The following is a 16,497-nucleotide window of genomic DNA, read 5'->3' as shown; positions in this document are numbered from 1 at the left end:
TCTTTTTTTTTTTTTAAAGATTTTATTTTTTTTCTCCTTTTTCTCCCCAAAGCCCCCCGGCACATAGCTGTATGTTCTTCACTGTGGGTCCTTCTAGTTGCGGCATGTGGGACACTTCCTCAGCGTGGTTTGATGAACAGTGCCATGTCCACGCCCAGGATTCAAACCAATGTAACACTGGGCCGCCTGCAGCGGAGCACGCGAACTTAACCACTCAGCCATGGGGCCAGCCCCAGGAGTTTCAAATAAGGAAAAGGGGAAGGCTAGAAGGAGCCCTGTGGGGTTGCATTGGAATCAAAGGCATTAGCATAAACTCATGCTTTTAATCTATATCTACAGATGGATAGATCTAGAAATAAATAGATATGTGTTTGCATACATATATTTCCTCCTCCAACACTGAGAGGGCCTAGAGGCAGTGACACCCCAGTAGCAATGAGCACAGCCAATACCCAGATCTTGGTTCTTAAAATTCCATTCTCCGATAAAAAGGAAGCAGGGCTCTTTGGAGAAATGGTTCATTTCAGGGCTGGGGCAGAGATAACACCAGACGAGTCTGGAACATCATGCAGTGACAGAAAGTAAGGAAGTGCTCAAGAAATGATGGCGTCATTTCAGAAGGATACCAGAGTTAAAGTGAAGGAGCCCCCAAGGGCCAGATCTGGGACAATTTGAGCAATTAAATAAGTAATGACAGTGTTTTAGAGTTCTCCAGAGAAACAGAACCAATAGGATATATATATGAAGAGATTCATTAAGAAGAATTAGGTCAGGCAATTATGCATCCCATTGATGCAGGCTCGGCGAGCTAAGGAGTCGAAAGAAAGATTTCTTGGACTCTCAAGGTCTGGTCGTAGTGCTTTTTTATTCAAAGAATAGCATGCGGACAGGACCCATGGGCAGTGAAGAGCTGCAATGTGTTAAGGGTTAGGGCTAAATTTATAAGGCACAGGTATGTGAGTTCTTTCTTTACAAGACAACGGAAAGATCATGTAAAAAAGTCGTGAAAATGGTATCAGTGCAGGTGTGGTCATATAACTTTAGATACAGTCAGGGCAGGACGTCCTGTACTTCCTGGAGGGTGGTATAGATTGGCATGTAGGCCAGAACGCCTTGGGCTTCTCTCCCTGGGACAGCCTGGATCCCCATGCCCACAATCTGCCATCTGCAAGCTGGAGACCCAGGAAGGTGGTGTCATTCTGTCTCAGTTGAAAGGCCCGAGACCCAGGAGCACCCAGGCCAGATCAATATCTCGCTCAAGCGGTCGGACAGGAAAGGGCACATTCTTCCTTCTTTCCCCTTTCTGTTGTATTGAGGCCTTCAGTAGGTTGGACATCGGGGAGGGCAAATTGCTTCACGGAGTCCACCAATTCAAATGGAAATTTCATCTGGAAACACCCTCAGGGACACACTCAGAAATAGTATTTAGCCAAATATCTGGGTACCCATTGATCCAGTCAAGCTGACACATAAAATTGACCATCACACATAGTAATGGATTATTACCCATGGAATAAAATAGATATCCATGAGTCTATACTGATATTGATTAATTAATTAATTAATTTTAAAAAATGGGGGAGAAGTGACAGCTCTTCCTCACAAAAGGATTCCAATAAATAAATGTGGAAGGAATGATGAGAATAGCAAATCACCATTAGGCCAACACCACAATAATAATTGTGAATCATGATTCATTGATGGATGCTGACATTAGTAAGTAAAGGTAGGATGAGAACAAGATATTTGCATAAACTCAAAGTCCCTCCCCACGAGATGGTTACTGATCACCAACGGAAAAAGAGCAACTTGACAGTGGAGAGACCTGACAGACGCCACCTCAGCCACGTGACCAAAGTTCACATGACCAGTAATGAGACGTACGAAAGTCAGGCGCCATCTAATAGGATGCACGGAGAAGAGCACAGCGCTTCTGCAGTATTCTTGCCCAAAATGAATAACCTCAAAGTAATTATTATAAAACATCAGATAAATCCAAATTGAGGGATATTCTACAAAATAACTGGCCGGTACTCTTCCAAAGTGTCAAGTTCATGGAAGAAAAAGAAATCAGAAATTGTCCCAGCTTGGAGACCAAGGAGACAGTGACAACCATGGTAGCCAGCCCCATGGAGGCCTCCGAGTAACCCCGGCCTTCATGGAAGAGTGCTGGCCTGTGTACGTACCAACAGGACACTGTGGAAATGACCCAGGGTGATTTCTGACGCTAGGTCATAAAAGACTGTCTCCCAGCTGCCATGTCCTGAAGCCACTCAAGGAGCCCTAGGGAGAGACCCACTCGGTGAGGATCTGAGGCCCCCTGCTGTTACGTGAACATACCATCTTGAAAGCAGACCCCCGGTCCTAGATAAGATGTCAGACGACCTCAGTCTTCTCTGGCTTCATGAGTGCAATGTCATCAGAGACCCTGAGCAAGAACCACCCAGGTCAGCAGCTCCCAAATTCCTCACCCACAGAAACCCACAGATAAGGAATGTTGGTTCTTTTAAGCTGCTAAGTTTTAGGGTAATTTTACATAACAACGAATAATACAGCAAATATATGCAATTTGGAATCCTGGATTAGATCCTGGACCAGGAAAAGGACATTAATGGGACCATTAGCATAATTAAAATAAGGCCTGTAGGTTAGCTAACAGCATTATATCACTGTCAGTTTCCTGGTTTTAATAACTGTCCCATGGCTGTGTAAGAAGTTAGCACTATGAGAAGTTTGGTGAAGGGTATAAAGAAACTGCATGCTGGGGCCAGCCCGTGGCCGAGTGGTTAAGTTCACGTGCTCCTCTTTGGTGGCCCAGGGTTTCGCTGGTTCGGATCCTGGGCGCAGACATGGCACCGCTCGTCAGGCCATGCTGAGGTGGCGTCCCACATGCCACAACTAGAAGGACCCACAACTAAAAGTATACAACTATGTACCAGGGAGCTTTGGGGAGAAAAAGGAAAAGCAAAATCTTTAAAGCAGAAACTGCATGTTTTTGCAATTTTTTGTAAGCCTAAAATTATTTCAAAATAAACAGCTTTACAAAAAATAGGAAAGGGGCCGGCAGGGTGGCACAGCGGTTAAGAGCACGCTTTCTGCTTCTTGGCGACCCGGGGTTCGCCAGTTCAGATCGAGGGTGCAGACATGGCACCGCTTGGCAAGCCATGCTGTGGTAGGCGTCCACAGATAAAGTAGAGGAAGATGGGCATGGATGTTAGCTCAGGGCCAGGCTTCCTCGGCATAAAGAGGAGGATTGGCAGCAGATGTTAACTCAGGGCTAACCTTCCTCAAAAAATATTTTTTTAAATAAATTTAAAAAAATAGGAAAATATACCTAATCAAAGTAGAAGGAATAAAATAATAAAGAGCAGAAATTAATAAAATAGAAAACATAGAAAAAATCAGAAAAGGCAAAATGTGGTTCTTTGAGAATACTAATAAAATTGACAAACCTCTGGCAAGATTGATTCAAAATAATTTTAAAAGAGAAGGCACAAAAATAAATAAATAAATAAAAATAAAAGAGAAGGCACAAATACACAATAACAGGAATGAAAAGAGAGATATAACTAAAGATGTTAGATAATAAAAGTATGAGGATACTATGGACAACTTTACGTCAAGTTTTATATTTTATATATAAAATATGTATATTTGTATTTGTTTATATGAAAATAGACAAGTCCCTACAGAAAAATATAACTCACCAAAATAAAACAGATAGAAATAGAAATCCTGGGGCTGGCCTGGTGGCACAGCGGTTAAGTGTGCACATTCCGCTTTGGTGGCCCGGGGTTCACCGCTTCGGATCCCGGGTGTGGACATGGCACCGCTTGGCACACCATGCTGTGGTAGGCATCCCACGTATAAAGTAGAAGAAGATGGGCACGGATGTTAGCTCAGGGCCAGGCTTCCTCAGGAAAACAAGGAGGATTGGCAGCAGATGTTAGCTCAGGGCTACTCTTCCTCAAAAAAACCACCCATAAAATCAAAACCAAAACAGATAAATAAATAAGCAAATTTCTAATTATAAAAAAAATAGAAATCCTGATTAGTCCTATAATATTAAAGAAATTGAATCATTAGACAAACTCTTACCACAAAGAAAACTCCAGGTCTATATGGCTCCACCAGTAAGGTTAGCCAAACATTCAAAGAACAAATAATTCTGTCTTGGGGCCGGCCCCGTGGCTGAGTGGTTAAGTCCACGCTCTCTGCTTCACTGGCCCAGGGTTTCGCCAGTTCGGATCCTGGGCGAGGACATGGCACTGCTCATCAGGCCACGTTGAGGTGGCATCCCACATGCCACAACTAGAAGGACCCACAACTAGAACATACAACTGTGTACTGGGGGGCTTTGGGGAGAAGAAGAAGGGAAAAAAAAGATTGGCAACAGATGTTAGCTCAGGTGCCAATCTTTAAAAAAAAAAAAAAAAAAGGACACTTTGAACTTAAGACATTAAAAAAAAAATTCTGTCTTGTACACATCCTTCTAGAGTATAAAACAAGAGGGATTTTCTCCCATACGTGTAATAAATGTCGCATGCTTGATTCCAAAAGCTGCTAAGGACTGCCTAAGAAAGAAACACTGCAGACTCATAAACACAGACGTGAAAGTCCTAAACAAGTTATCAGTAAACTGAGTCTAGTAACATACAGAAAAGATAACACACTGTGCCCAAGTTACTCTAAGAGTGCAAGGTTAGAGAGGAGAAATTTAATTAATGTAATTCCCCCCTTTAACAGATTAGAGGAGAAAAACTGCACCCTTTCAGTGAACTCGGAGAGTGCATTTTGCCACGCCCAGTGAAACAGACCCCACAGGGCATATCCCACCAGAAGGGGACACGGGGCTCAGAGCAACAGGAGAGGCAGTGGCTGGGCAGAAAGGTTGAGCCAATTGTCAAGATGGAATCTGATATTGGGAGCTTTATCTGGAGTGCAGTCAGGTTCGCACTGAAAAGCAAATCCTTTCAATTCTTAACTGGAACAGTTATTTTTTTCTAGATTTTATTTTTCCTTTTTCTCCCCAAAGGCCCCCCGCACACAGTTGTGTATTTTTAGTTGTGGGTCCTTCTAGTTGTGGCATGCGGGATGCCACCTCAGCATGGCCTGAAGAGCGGTGCCATGTCCGCGCCCAGGATGCAAACCGGTGAAACCCTGGGCCCCCAAAGCTGAGCGTGAGAACTTAACTACTTGGCCATGGGGCCTGCCACAATTAACTGGAACATTTTTATGAGCATATTTATGATAAAATAACCACTTGAGTTTATGAGAAAAATAAAAGCAAGGTAATGACTTTAAAAATAATAAAATTGGGGGTGTAGTATCTTGGGGTGGAGACAGGAGATGTGATGGAAGGAGGAAATACGAAAATTCAGGGATGTTGCTAATGTTCTGTTTCTCAACTTACCTGTTATTTTATATTTCACTCCATTGCTTATGTATATTTGATATCAATTATTTTGTACATATCAAATATTTCATAATTTTAAAAAATGAACTCAACATGCTGCCTCGAAACTTGCTATCTCTGGCATTCTCCATCTTAGAGAATAACTCTACCTTCCACACAAAGGCCTGGGGCCACTTGGCTTCTCCTTTTTTTTTTTGAGGAAGATTAGCCCTGAGCTAACATCTGCTGCCAATCCTCCTCTTTTGGCTGAGGAAGACTGGCCCTGAGCTAACATCCGTGCCCATCTTCCTCTGCTTTATATGTGGGACGCCTGCCACAGCATGGCTTGCCAAGTGGTGTCATGTCCGCAGCCGGGATCCGAACTGGCGAACCCCGGGCCGCCGAAGCAGAACATGCACACTTAACCTCTGCGCCACCGGGCAGCCCCTGGGCTTCTCCTTTTCCCCCTCCCCTACATTTAATCAAATACTGCATCCTGGCACTCCACGTCTTCAGCATCTCCATCCACCCTGCCCAGCCCAGAGCAGGCTGTCCTTATCTCTCCCTGAGCCGCTGCATCAGCTTCCTGACCTCTGTTCCTGCTCCAGCTGCGCTCCCCTCCCTCCTCCAGCCCCTCACGCCACTGCAGCCATGACGGTATGTCCCAGTACAGATCTGCCCGGCTATCTCCTGCTTAAACCCTGCAGCATCCTCCCATTGACCCCAGTACAAACCAAAGTCACTCAGAGGCTGTTTACAAGGCTCTGTGTGATCTGGTCCCGCCCACCTCTTCAGACTGATTTTTGGCCTTTCGCAACCTCCTTCCCCAAGCTCCAGTCACCGGGGATTGCTTTGTTTCCTAAAATACACCCAGGCTTTCAGGCCAGAGGGTCTTCCCACAGATCCTTATTCCTTTCTCCCTTCCACCCACTCTACCCTCTAATCATCTGTCAGTTTCATCTTAAATATAACTTCCTCATCCCGTTTTTCATTACTTTTTATTATTCATTACCAGGCACGGCCTTTGAAAACCTCCCTCTCTGACCATCTGTCTCACTTTCTGTATCCCTGACTTCCAGCCAAATGCAGAAAGTCTCCAGGGAACCCCAAGGGCCCCTAGTGGATGGCAGGGCCAGAAGATAGAAGGAGCCTGGGTTCCCGAATAACCAGGTGGAAGCCTGCCCTTCCATTCTTGGCAGACACAATGTTGGCCAGGGCTGTAGTCATCTGAAGGCTCGGCTGGGGCTGGAGGGTCCCCTTCGCACGAGGCTCACTCACACGGCTGTTGGCCACAGGGGCCCAGTTCCTCACTACATGGACATGTCCATGGAGCTGCTGGAGTGTCTTCAAGCCGCGGCAGCTGGCTTCCGCCAGAGCAAGCGATCCAAGACAGAGAGCCAGCAGGGAGCCAAAGCACCTTTTGTGACCAGGTCTTTGAAGTCTCACACCATCACTTTTGTTTGATTCTACTCAGCACATGCAGGTCGCTGAGTCCAGCTCATACTCAAGGGGAGGGGAACTAGGGTCCACCGCTTGAAAAGAGGCGGATCACGCATGCGCGAACATAGCGTAAAACCACCACACCCGGGAGACTCCAACCCTGGCTGAACCCATCCCTCCACCCACTTGGTACCTGCGCCAGAGGAGAAAGCAAGTCAGATAACCAGGGGTTCTTTCACCTTGAACTCAGGGCCACAGAGCTCCTAGGACACTACGCTTCCCGGCCACCCACTGCAGTTCTCGAGTCAGTCCCCATTCCCTCTTCCTGAGAATAATCTCAACTTCTCGCTCCTCAAACCTCTCAGACTCTGTCCCTTTCCCAGCTCCTGTGTCCCCCTGAATGCACGTCTGCGACACCTGCTCTGCCTTCCCTCCTGCTGGATGAGAGATCCGTCTCTCCATCCGTTCTAATGGGAAGGAGGCCGGAGCAAGCGTGAGAGGTGGGAGGAGAGCGGCATGCCCCGAATTTCTTGCACGGGGCAAGAGGGCTCATGAGGACGGAAGGGGTCTTTTTGCTCGCCACCGAGTCCCCAGCCCCCCCAGCCCCATGCCTGGCACATAACAGGTACCGTACAATGGTGTTGATTGACTGGGTGCCAGCTGATTGCTCAAGCCCCCCCCATTGCCCCAACACCTTTCTTTGTCTGTACCAGGCTTAGGGGACAGGGGCTGTCCCTGGACCTGTCCCCAGCCCACCCCTGCATCCATGTCCCTTTCACAGATGCCCACACTGGTCTGAGTTAAGAGTCCTGACATGGCTTCACACCCGGCTGCCTGCCCCCTGCAGTGGGCAGAGACTTGGGCTTCCTGTCCACACTCTGAGGGCTCTGAGGACACGCAGGCTGTCTAGCTTAGAGGCAGCTGTTCCCTGGCTTTTCCCAGAGCCTGCTGGGAATGACTCATCCCCAGACACTGCTGGGTTGGAGGTGGAATGCACACAGGCTCTGGGGGAGTTGAGTCCAGAAGGTGGGCTCTTGTGAGTCCTGGCGGCTCACAAGAAGCCCTGTAAAGTGCTGGGGAACCAGATGGAGTACCAGCTCGGCCACTCTCCAGCAGGGTGACTCAGGCTCTGTTCCTGACCCTCTCTGAGCCTCTGCTTTCTCATCAATAAAACGGTAAGTTGTCTCGGGGGTTGAGAAAATGGGCATGTTGCAAAGTAAAGGGTGAGAGCGGGGCTGTGGGGCCATGCTGCCCAGTTTAAATCCTGACTTTGTCTTTCCCTGTTAGCTGTGCAAACCTTGAGAAAGTTACTTTATCTTTCTGTGCCTCCGTTTCCTCATCTGTGAAACAGACATGTTAATAGTACCTGGTTCTTAGGATTGTTGTAAGGATTAAAACCACGCCTGGCATACAGTCAGAGCTCAATATGCACAGGCTGTGTGATTATTCTTACAATTTACAGCCCATATGTAGTAGTTATTTTTATTATTCTGAGGCCTGCCGGGATGGAGGTCACAGACGCAGGAGCAGTTACCGCTTAGGGTCAGATGAGGCTGTGTTCGCATCAGGTCAAATGATGTGGGCACCAAGAGGTGGGAGAGACTCACTCAGGTTCATGGCTGATGCTTGCAAGTGTCTTTAGGTGTGTGCTAAGTATTTTCCAGCAAACAGGAGAGGGAAAGCATCTTACACAAAAGAGGAGCCAAAGAGAAGAAAGCTAGGCTGAAGAGACAAGCAGAGTTCTGGAGTGGGGACAAGTTAAGCGTGGCCACAACACAATGTACATGATGGGGCGTGGGGGAGACAGGCTGGAAGCAGATGACGCAGGAAGCCAAATGCCCCGTTGGGAAGGCCTTTGTCGGAGCAGTGAGTGGAAGCGGGTGTAGCCAACTGGCTCACTCAGCGTCTGCCCCAGCCTCCTCCCGCTGCCTGCCTGGACTGCGGGGGCCGGAACGGAAAAACCACGTGTTCTGGGTGTTCCTCCGCAGTTGCGAATCATGTGACACTTAAATCTGGAACTGAATGAAATTGGGGGTGAGTGAGATGGCGGCCCTTGAGGCATCCCTTCTGCCGGTGTGGTTCCTGCACATACGGCGTGGCTCTCAAACCACTGCACCGTGGAGCTTCTGGGTCCCTCGACTGCAGTTATCGTCTCCCTTGAGCAGCTGTGTGTGCACTGCCGGTGACAGGCCACCTCAAGTCGATCTGACAGGGACTCTGCCCAGGAAGTGATTTATAACAATCTCAGCGGAGACTGTCCCCTTATCCTCCACAAAGCTGCTACACCCTGGGTTCCTGATTCTGCCAGAACCTACCACCCCAGGGCTGTCAGGCCCAAGACAATGCACTTATCCATCCATCCATCCATTCATTTGTTTATTCACTCCTTCAATACTCACTGAGCTCTGATTTTGTACCAGGCCCTGGACCTGGACCTGGGAACAGGGAGACAAGACAGATGTGATGCCCACTGTTTTGGTTATCTATTGCTGTAAAACAAACCACTCCAAAACTTAGAGGCTTGCCACAATAACACTCATTTATTTCCTCACCACTTTGCAATTTGGGCAAGGCCTTGCGTGGGCAGCTCTTCTCTCCTCCATGTGGCGTCGTCTGGAACAGCTCGACTGGGGCTGGAAGATTCACTTCCAAGGTGGCTCACTTGCACAACTGGCGAGTAGGTTCTGGCTGTTGGCTGGGGCCTCGATTCTCCTCTCCAGGGGCCTCCCCACAGGACTGCTTGGGCTTCCTCACAGCATGGTGGCTGGGTTCCAAGAGAAGGAAGGGGAAGCTGCCAGTTCTCTTACAGGGTAAGCCCAGAGTTGGCATGGCATCATTTCTACTGTATTCTATTTGTTCGAAGTAAGTCACAGGCCAAGGCCAGAATCAAGGGGGTGAAGAAATAAACCCCACCTCTCTGGGAAAAGTGATAAAGAACTTATGACCCTCTATAATGTACTAGCCTATTAAGGAGAACACAGTCTTTTGCTGCTTAAATTACATTAAACACTGAGACTGATCAGTTGACTGACTGGTTGGCTAATTGATTGTTTTGGTTTGAGTGATGGGCTCTAAAGATTATTTCTCATTCCTCTTGTTGCCACATGGGGGCCTTTTCCGGAGTAACTAACACTCCTGTCCTTGTCCCACTCGCTCTCACTCAGTCCTTGGAAGAAGAGAGACTGTCCAGTTGGTGAGGTTGTTAGAAGAAACTGGGCATGCTCTGTGCAGCCCTTTCCTCTTTCTTCTCAGGACCGGCCTGCCTGCAGGCTACGTGTGTTCTGCTCTGCCTTCTGTCACAGATTAAGCGGCCCAAAGGAGGAGAAATTTGCAGGAGCAGAGTGGGTAAGCCTGTCCAACTCAGGAAGCTGTAGACAGACCTAAAGTGGCATTTCACAACTACTTTATTGGTAACAAAGTGACGTTTTGATCTCTGTCTGTCCTGTGTGTCTATTTCTCAGTTGGGTCTGAACTTGACCTTGAGCAGAGAAGGACTGGGTGTTTTGGCATGAATCCTCCAAAAATCTCACCTCTAAGTCTATCACGTTGTTAATGCTCAATAAAAATGTGTAGAATGTTAATTAAAAGAATGTTAACATTAATTCTGACAGGATAGGAATTTGGACCATGTTGTATTTCCTCAATCATTCATTCGTTCCACAGATGTTTGCTGAGGACATCCTACGTACCAGCCATGGGACCAGATGGTCAGAGAGCCTGCCATTAGTTAATACATCTCTCCACCAGGAGATCGAAAGCTCCATGAAGTTGTATATTGCTCTCCACGATGTCCCCAGCACCTGGCACGGCCCCTGCACATAGACTGCTCTAAGACCAGCTCACATGGGTCTGCACACAGATGAGCTCTCATGGGTTGTCAGTCCCACATGGGGTACAGTTCTGGGTGGTCACTCTGGAAATGCAGAGGGCCTGGGAGTACCCGGGAGTGTTCCATCCAGAAAGTGGAAAGACGATTCCTCTGTTCTCTTTCACGGAGGGAACGTGAGAATGCAGAGATGACTGTCAAGGGACAGCCACTTCCCAGGCATTCTGGGATTGTCTCCACTGCGGCACTGTTCCCCGTCCTCACCAACCACACACACACACACCCCCTTCAGGGGCATGCTCTCACCACACACACTACCTTACCTGCAACTCTGCCACCATATTCATCACACTTGGATGTAGCTGTTTCTAGCTGTCTCCCCTTCCAGACTGTGAACTTCTGGAAAGCGAGGGCTGGGTATTCTTGTCTCTTTGTCTCCAGTGTGCCCAACGTGGGCTCAGTCTAGAGAAGAAATAGAACTGAGTAAATGTGTGTTGAATGAACAATGGAAGACAGCCCTGGTGTGTGTGCCCCTGGAGGTGATATTCAGCTGTGTTGAGGAGTGGGCATTGCTGGTCAAGGAGTGGGAAGAATGTCTCCGTTTCAACGCCCTCCCCAAGCAGGTAGCAAAGCCGGTGTCCACAAAGCTGGGACAGATAATGCGCAAGAGTGGCCCGGGCTGTGGGGAACTGGAGAGCACTGTCCCCATCCAGACGCCTCTCCTCGGGAAGTGGGGCCCAGGGGGCCAGATGGCCAGGTTTGCTGGAGAAGCCAGGAATCCTCACTTATGAGAAATCTTATCCATTTTAGGCATTGGCAGCTAATTTAGAAAAACTGTAAACACCATGGAGGTCAAACAAAACTCACCCATGGGCCAGATGTGCCCATGGGCAGGCAGCTCACGTCTCTGATCTGAAAGCTGCTTGTCCTTCAGAAGGCCACTGGCGCCCTCCTCCATGCAGCTTCGGGCTGACCCTGCCACGTGGCTCCCAGCAAGCAGAATTGCTGCTGCCTTTATTTATTTATTTATTTTTTGGTGAGGAAGATTGGCCCTGAGCTAACATCTATGCCAGTCTCCCTCTATTTTATGCGGGATGCTGCCACAGCATGGCTTGACGAGCGGTGCTAGATCTGCACCTGGGATCTGAACCGCGAACCTGGGCCACCAAAGCAGAGTGCAGGAACTTAACTACTTTGCCACCGGGCTGGCCCCTCAACTCATCCTTTTTAATGCCTGAGTTTAGGAGGCATGGTGGTCAACCGGGGTGACTGCGGAAACAGATGGACCTGGGTTCAAATCCTGTGTCTGCATTCTGAGGGACTTTGGCCATATGGCTCACCTCTCTGAGCCTCAGTTTCCTTATCTGTAAAATGAGGGAAATAATGGTGTCCACCTCATCGTAAGCATTAAATGAAAACACGACTGTAGAGTCTAGCACATGCTAAGCATTTAGTAAACTTGAGTTCTTATTATAGCATTCCACCGTATGGATATAGAATTTAATTGTTTACCTATTGATGGGCATATGGGTTGTTTCTAAACTTTCTCTATTAGACACCGTGCTTCAGTGAATTCTTTGTCAGGATGGATCCTAGAACTGAAATTGCTGGGTCATGGGGTATCTGCATTTTTTGACTCGTTGAAATCTTCAAAATCATTTTGTAAATTATTACACAAGGAATAGATGAATACATTCACTTTCATATGGTTTTAAGCTGCTCAGAAGCATACAGGGTGAAACGCAGCTGTCTCCCTTCACAACACGCCTCCCCTCATTCTCTTTTCCCTAGAGATGTCCGCTGTCAACAGTGTCCTCCTCTTTAACAGGTGCGTATAATACATGGTACATAATATGTATACAAATATACACATGCAGCTAATTTTTCTTTACATAATTGAGATCATACTTATAACATTATTCTGGAAGTTACTTTTTTAACTTAAGAAAATGTCTTAGAAATCTTTGTAAGTCAGGACACAGATTTACCTGAAACATTTACCAAAATATTTCAGATTACAAAAAGAGAAAAATTTAGATACATCTATGTACCCCCCACAGCTTAGGAAGGGAAACGCCATAAATGCAGGTGAGTTCCTCCTGCGTCTCCATCTAATCAAATTCTTTTCTTTTTTTAAAAGATTTTATTTTTCCTTTTTCTCCCCAAAACCCCCCGGTACATAGTTGTGTATTTTCAGTCGTGGGTCCTTCTAGTTGTGGCCTGTAGGATGACACCTCAGCATGGCCTGACGAGTGGTGCCATGTCCACGCCCAGGATCCGAACTGGCAAAACCCTGGGCCGCCGAAGCAGAGCGGGTGAACTTAACTACTTGGCCATGGGGCTGGCCCCCATCTAATAAAATTCTTATCCTCCCCACCTACCCATCCTAAATGTGGTGTATTTCTTTATACTTTTACTAGTATATCTCTATCCATAAACAAAATAGAGTAAATGGTATCATACTGTGTGTATTCTTCTGCAACTTATTATTTTGATCAACGTCATGTTCTAGAGATTTCTCCGAGTTGAATTTCTTCATTCGTTTTCACTATACAGTATTCCATTGCATGATTAAATCACAAGTTATGCATTCTCTTCTAAGGATGCATATTTAGGTGTTTACAATTTTCCTTGCTTATGAACAGTGCTGCAATGAATATTCTGTGTATGTTCCTTCTATACATCTGGGGAGTTTCTCTAGGAGTGAAATTGCTAGGTTGAAGGGTACACACATGTTCAAATTTACTACGTATTTTCAAATCAGTCTCCTTTCTCCTTTACCCTGCCTCCATAAGAGTTATTTTGCTTCACATTCTTCTTTTTTATTTTTTTGAGGAAGATTAGCCCTGAGCTAGCATCTGCCACCCATCCTCCTCTTTTTGCTGAGGAAGACTGGCCCTGAGCTAACATCCGTGCCCATCTTCCTCTACTTTATATGTAGGACGCTGCCACAGCATGGCTTGACAAGCAGTGCTGTAGGTCTGTGCCTGAATCTGAACCAGCAAACCCCAGGCCGCCAAAGTGAATGTGTGAATCTAACCACTGCGCCACTGCGCCAGGCCCTTGACGGTGTCTTTTGAAGCATAAAAGTTTTACTTTTTTTTTGAGGAAGATTAGCCCTGAGCTAACATCTTCCAATCCTCCTCTTTTTGCTGAGGAAGACTGGCCCTGAGCTAACATCTGTGCCCATCTTCCTCTATTTTATATGTGAGACGCCTGCCACAGCATGGCTTGATGAGCAGTGCCATGTCTGCACCTGGGATCTGAACCGGTGGACCCTGGGCCACCAAAGCAGAATGTGCGCACTTAACGGCTGCGCCACCAGGCCCGCCCCAAAGTTTTACATTTTGATGAAGTCCAGTTTATCTAGTTTTTCTTCTGTTGTTCTTTTGGTGTCATATCCAAGAAACCATTATCTAAGCCAAGGTCATGAGGATTTATGCCTAAGTTTTCTTCTAAGACTTTTATAGTTTTGGGTCTTACATATAGGTCTTTGATCCATTTTGAGCTAATTTTTGTGTATGGTGTAAGGTAGGGGCCTCAGCATCATTTGTTGACAAGACTATTCTTTCCCCCATTGCATTGTCTTGGCACCCTTGTTTTTTATTTTTATTTTATTGTTTTAGTAATTAATTTTTTTGAGGGAGATTAGCCCTGAGCTAACATCAGCCACCAATCCCCCTCTTTTTGCTGAGGAAGACCGCCCCTGAGCTAACATCCGTGCCCATCTTCCTCTTCTTTATATGTGGGACGCCTGCCTCAGCATGGCTTGCCAAGTAGGGCATAGGTCCAGATCTGAACCAGTGTACCCAGGGCCACCAAAGTGGAACATGCGAACTTAACCACTGTGCCACCGGGCAGGCCGTGGCACCCTTGCTGAAAATCAATTCACTATAAATGTATGGGTTTATTTCTGGACTCTTAATTCTACTCCATTGATTTATTTGTCTATCCTTATGTCAGTACTACATAATCCTGATGATTGTGGCTTTGTAGTAAGTTTTAAAATCAGGAAGTGTGAGTACTCCAACTTTGTTCTTCCTTTTCAAGACTGTTTTCTCTACTCTGGGCCTCATGCATTTCCACATGAATTTTAGGATCACCTGGTCGATTTTTCCGATAAAGGCAACTGGAATTTTGATAGGGACTACTGAATTTTTAGATCAATTTTGGCGAGTATTGTCATCTAACAGGATTAAGTCTTCAAATCCATATATATGAGATATCTTTCCATTTATTTGGGTCTCTAATTCTTTTCAAGAGTTTTGTAATATTCAGTGTACCAGTCTTATACTTCTTTTAAATTTACTCATAAGCGTTTTTTTTTTCCTTTTGCTGAGGAGGATTAGCCCTGAGGTAACATCTGCGCCAATCCTCCTCCACTTTACATGTGGGTCGCCACCACAGCATGGCTGATGAGTGGCGTAGGACTACACCTGGGATCTGAACCTGCAAACCTGGGCTGCCAAAGTGAGTGTGTCGAAGCTAACCGCTACACCACGGGGCCAGCCCCCATAAGCATTTTTTTGTGCATTGTAAGTGGAATCGTTTTCTTGATTTAATTTTTCGATTGTTCATTGCTAGTGTATAATAATACGATTGACTTTTGCATATTGATCTTCTATCCTGCAACCTTGCTAAACTCATTTATTAACTCTAATAGTTTTTTGTTGGGGGAGGGTATGAATTCCTTAGGATTTGCTATATACAAGATCCTGTCATTTTCAAAAGGAGATAGTTTTATTTCTTCCTTTCCAATTCGATGCCTTTTATTTCTTCTCTTGCTTAATTGCCAGCTAGAACTTCGCTACAATGTTGACTGGAAGTGGCAGAGTGGACATTCTTTTCTCGTATCTGATCTTGGAGGGAAAGCATTCGGTTTTCACCATTAAGTGTGACGTTAGCTGTGTGTTTTTCATAGATGTCATTTATCAGGCTCAGGAAGTTCCGATATATTCCTACTTTGGGTCATATCTATCATGAATGGGTCTGATATCCTTTTAAATCTGCCTTTTTAAAGGGTTGAATATTATTGGACAAGATGGATCTAACCATTCTCTTCCTAATGGACATGCGGTTTTATTGTTTTACTATGTCAAAGAATGCTGTAGGAATCATCCTCGGGCCTGTGTACACACTCTTAAGCAGGATAGACTCCTGAAAATCAAAGGTCTAGGTCAAAACGTATATTCACTTACAACAATTTTGTGCATCAACTTCCTTGAGATATAATTAACATACAATAAGATTTACCAATTTTAAGTATATAGTTTGGTGTGCTTGACAAATGCGTATACTATCATGACATATAATGTTTCCAACACCCAAAAACGTTTGCTTGTGCTGCTGTGGAATCCACCCCTCCCCCACCCCTGCCCCTGAGATGCAACCACCTGAGATGCTCGCCATACATAGCTGTGTAAACACATATACTTTCATTTCTCTTGGATAACCTAAAATGGAATCACTGGGTCATATGGTAAATGTACGTTTAACTTTATAAAAAACTACCTAACTGTTTTCCAACACGGCCATACCATTTTGCATCCCCACCAGGAATGTATGAGAGTTCTAGTTGCTCCACATCCTCACCGCTACTTGATGTGCTGAGTCTTTAGCCTTTTAGCCTGGTCTTTTAGTCATTCTATTGGCAGTAGTATCTCATTGCTTTCCTTTGCATTTAGCTAATGATTAATGGTGTTGAGCATCTTTTCATGTGATTATTGGCAGACATTTTTTGGTAAATTTTTGCCCACTTCTGTATTAGCCTTTTGTTTTTTTAAGATTTTTTTTATTTTTCCTTTTTCTCCCCAAAGCCCCCTGGTACATAGTCATT

General features: G+C 45.9%; 1 protein-coding gene across 1 annotated transcript in view; it reads right to left on the bottom strand.

The window, feature by feature from the left end:
• The window catches only part of SPDYC (speedy/RINGO cell cycle regulator family member C), a 33,418-nt gene extending 23,902 nt beyond the window's left edge, over positions 1–9,516 (bottom strand). Inside the window, exon 1 of the mRNA XM_070488143.1 lies at positions 9,388–9,516. The gene's annotated coding sequence lies outside the window, so the exon portion shown is untranslated. The remainder of the gene's footprint in view (positions 1–9,387) is intronic.
• Positions 9,517–16,497: the final 6,981 nt, after the last annotated feature.

This window comes from Equus asinus, chromosome 17 (assembly GCF_041296235.1).
Source record: "Equus asinus isolate D_3611 breed Donkey chromosome 17, EquAss-T2T_v2, whole genome shotgun sequence".
NCBI lineage: Eukaryota > Metazoa > Chordata > Mammalia > Perissodactyla > Equidae > Equus > Equus asinus.
Note: the sequence above shows the minus strand (reverse complement) of the source record. Positions and strands in the feature narration are given on the sequence as shown.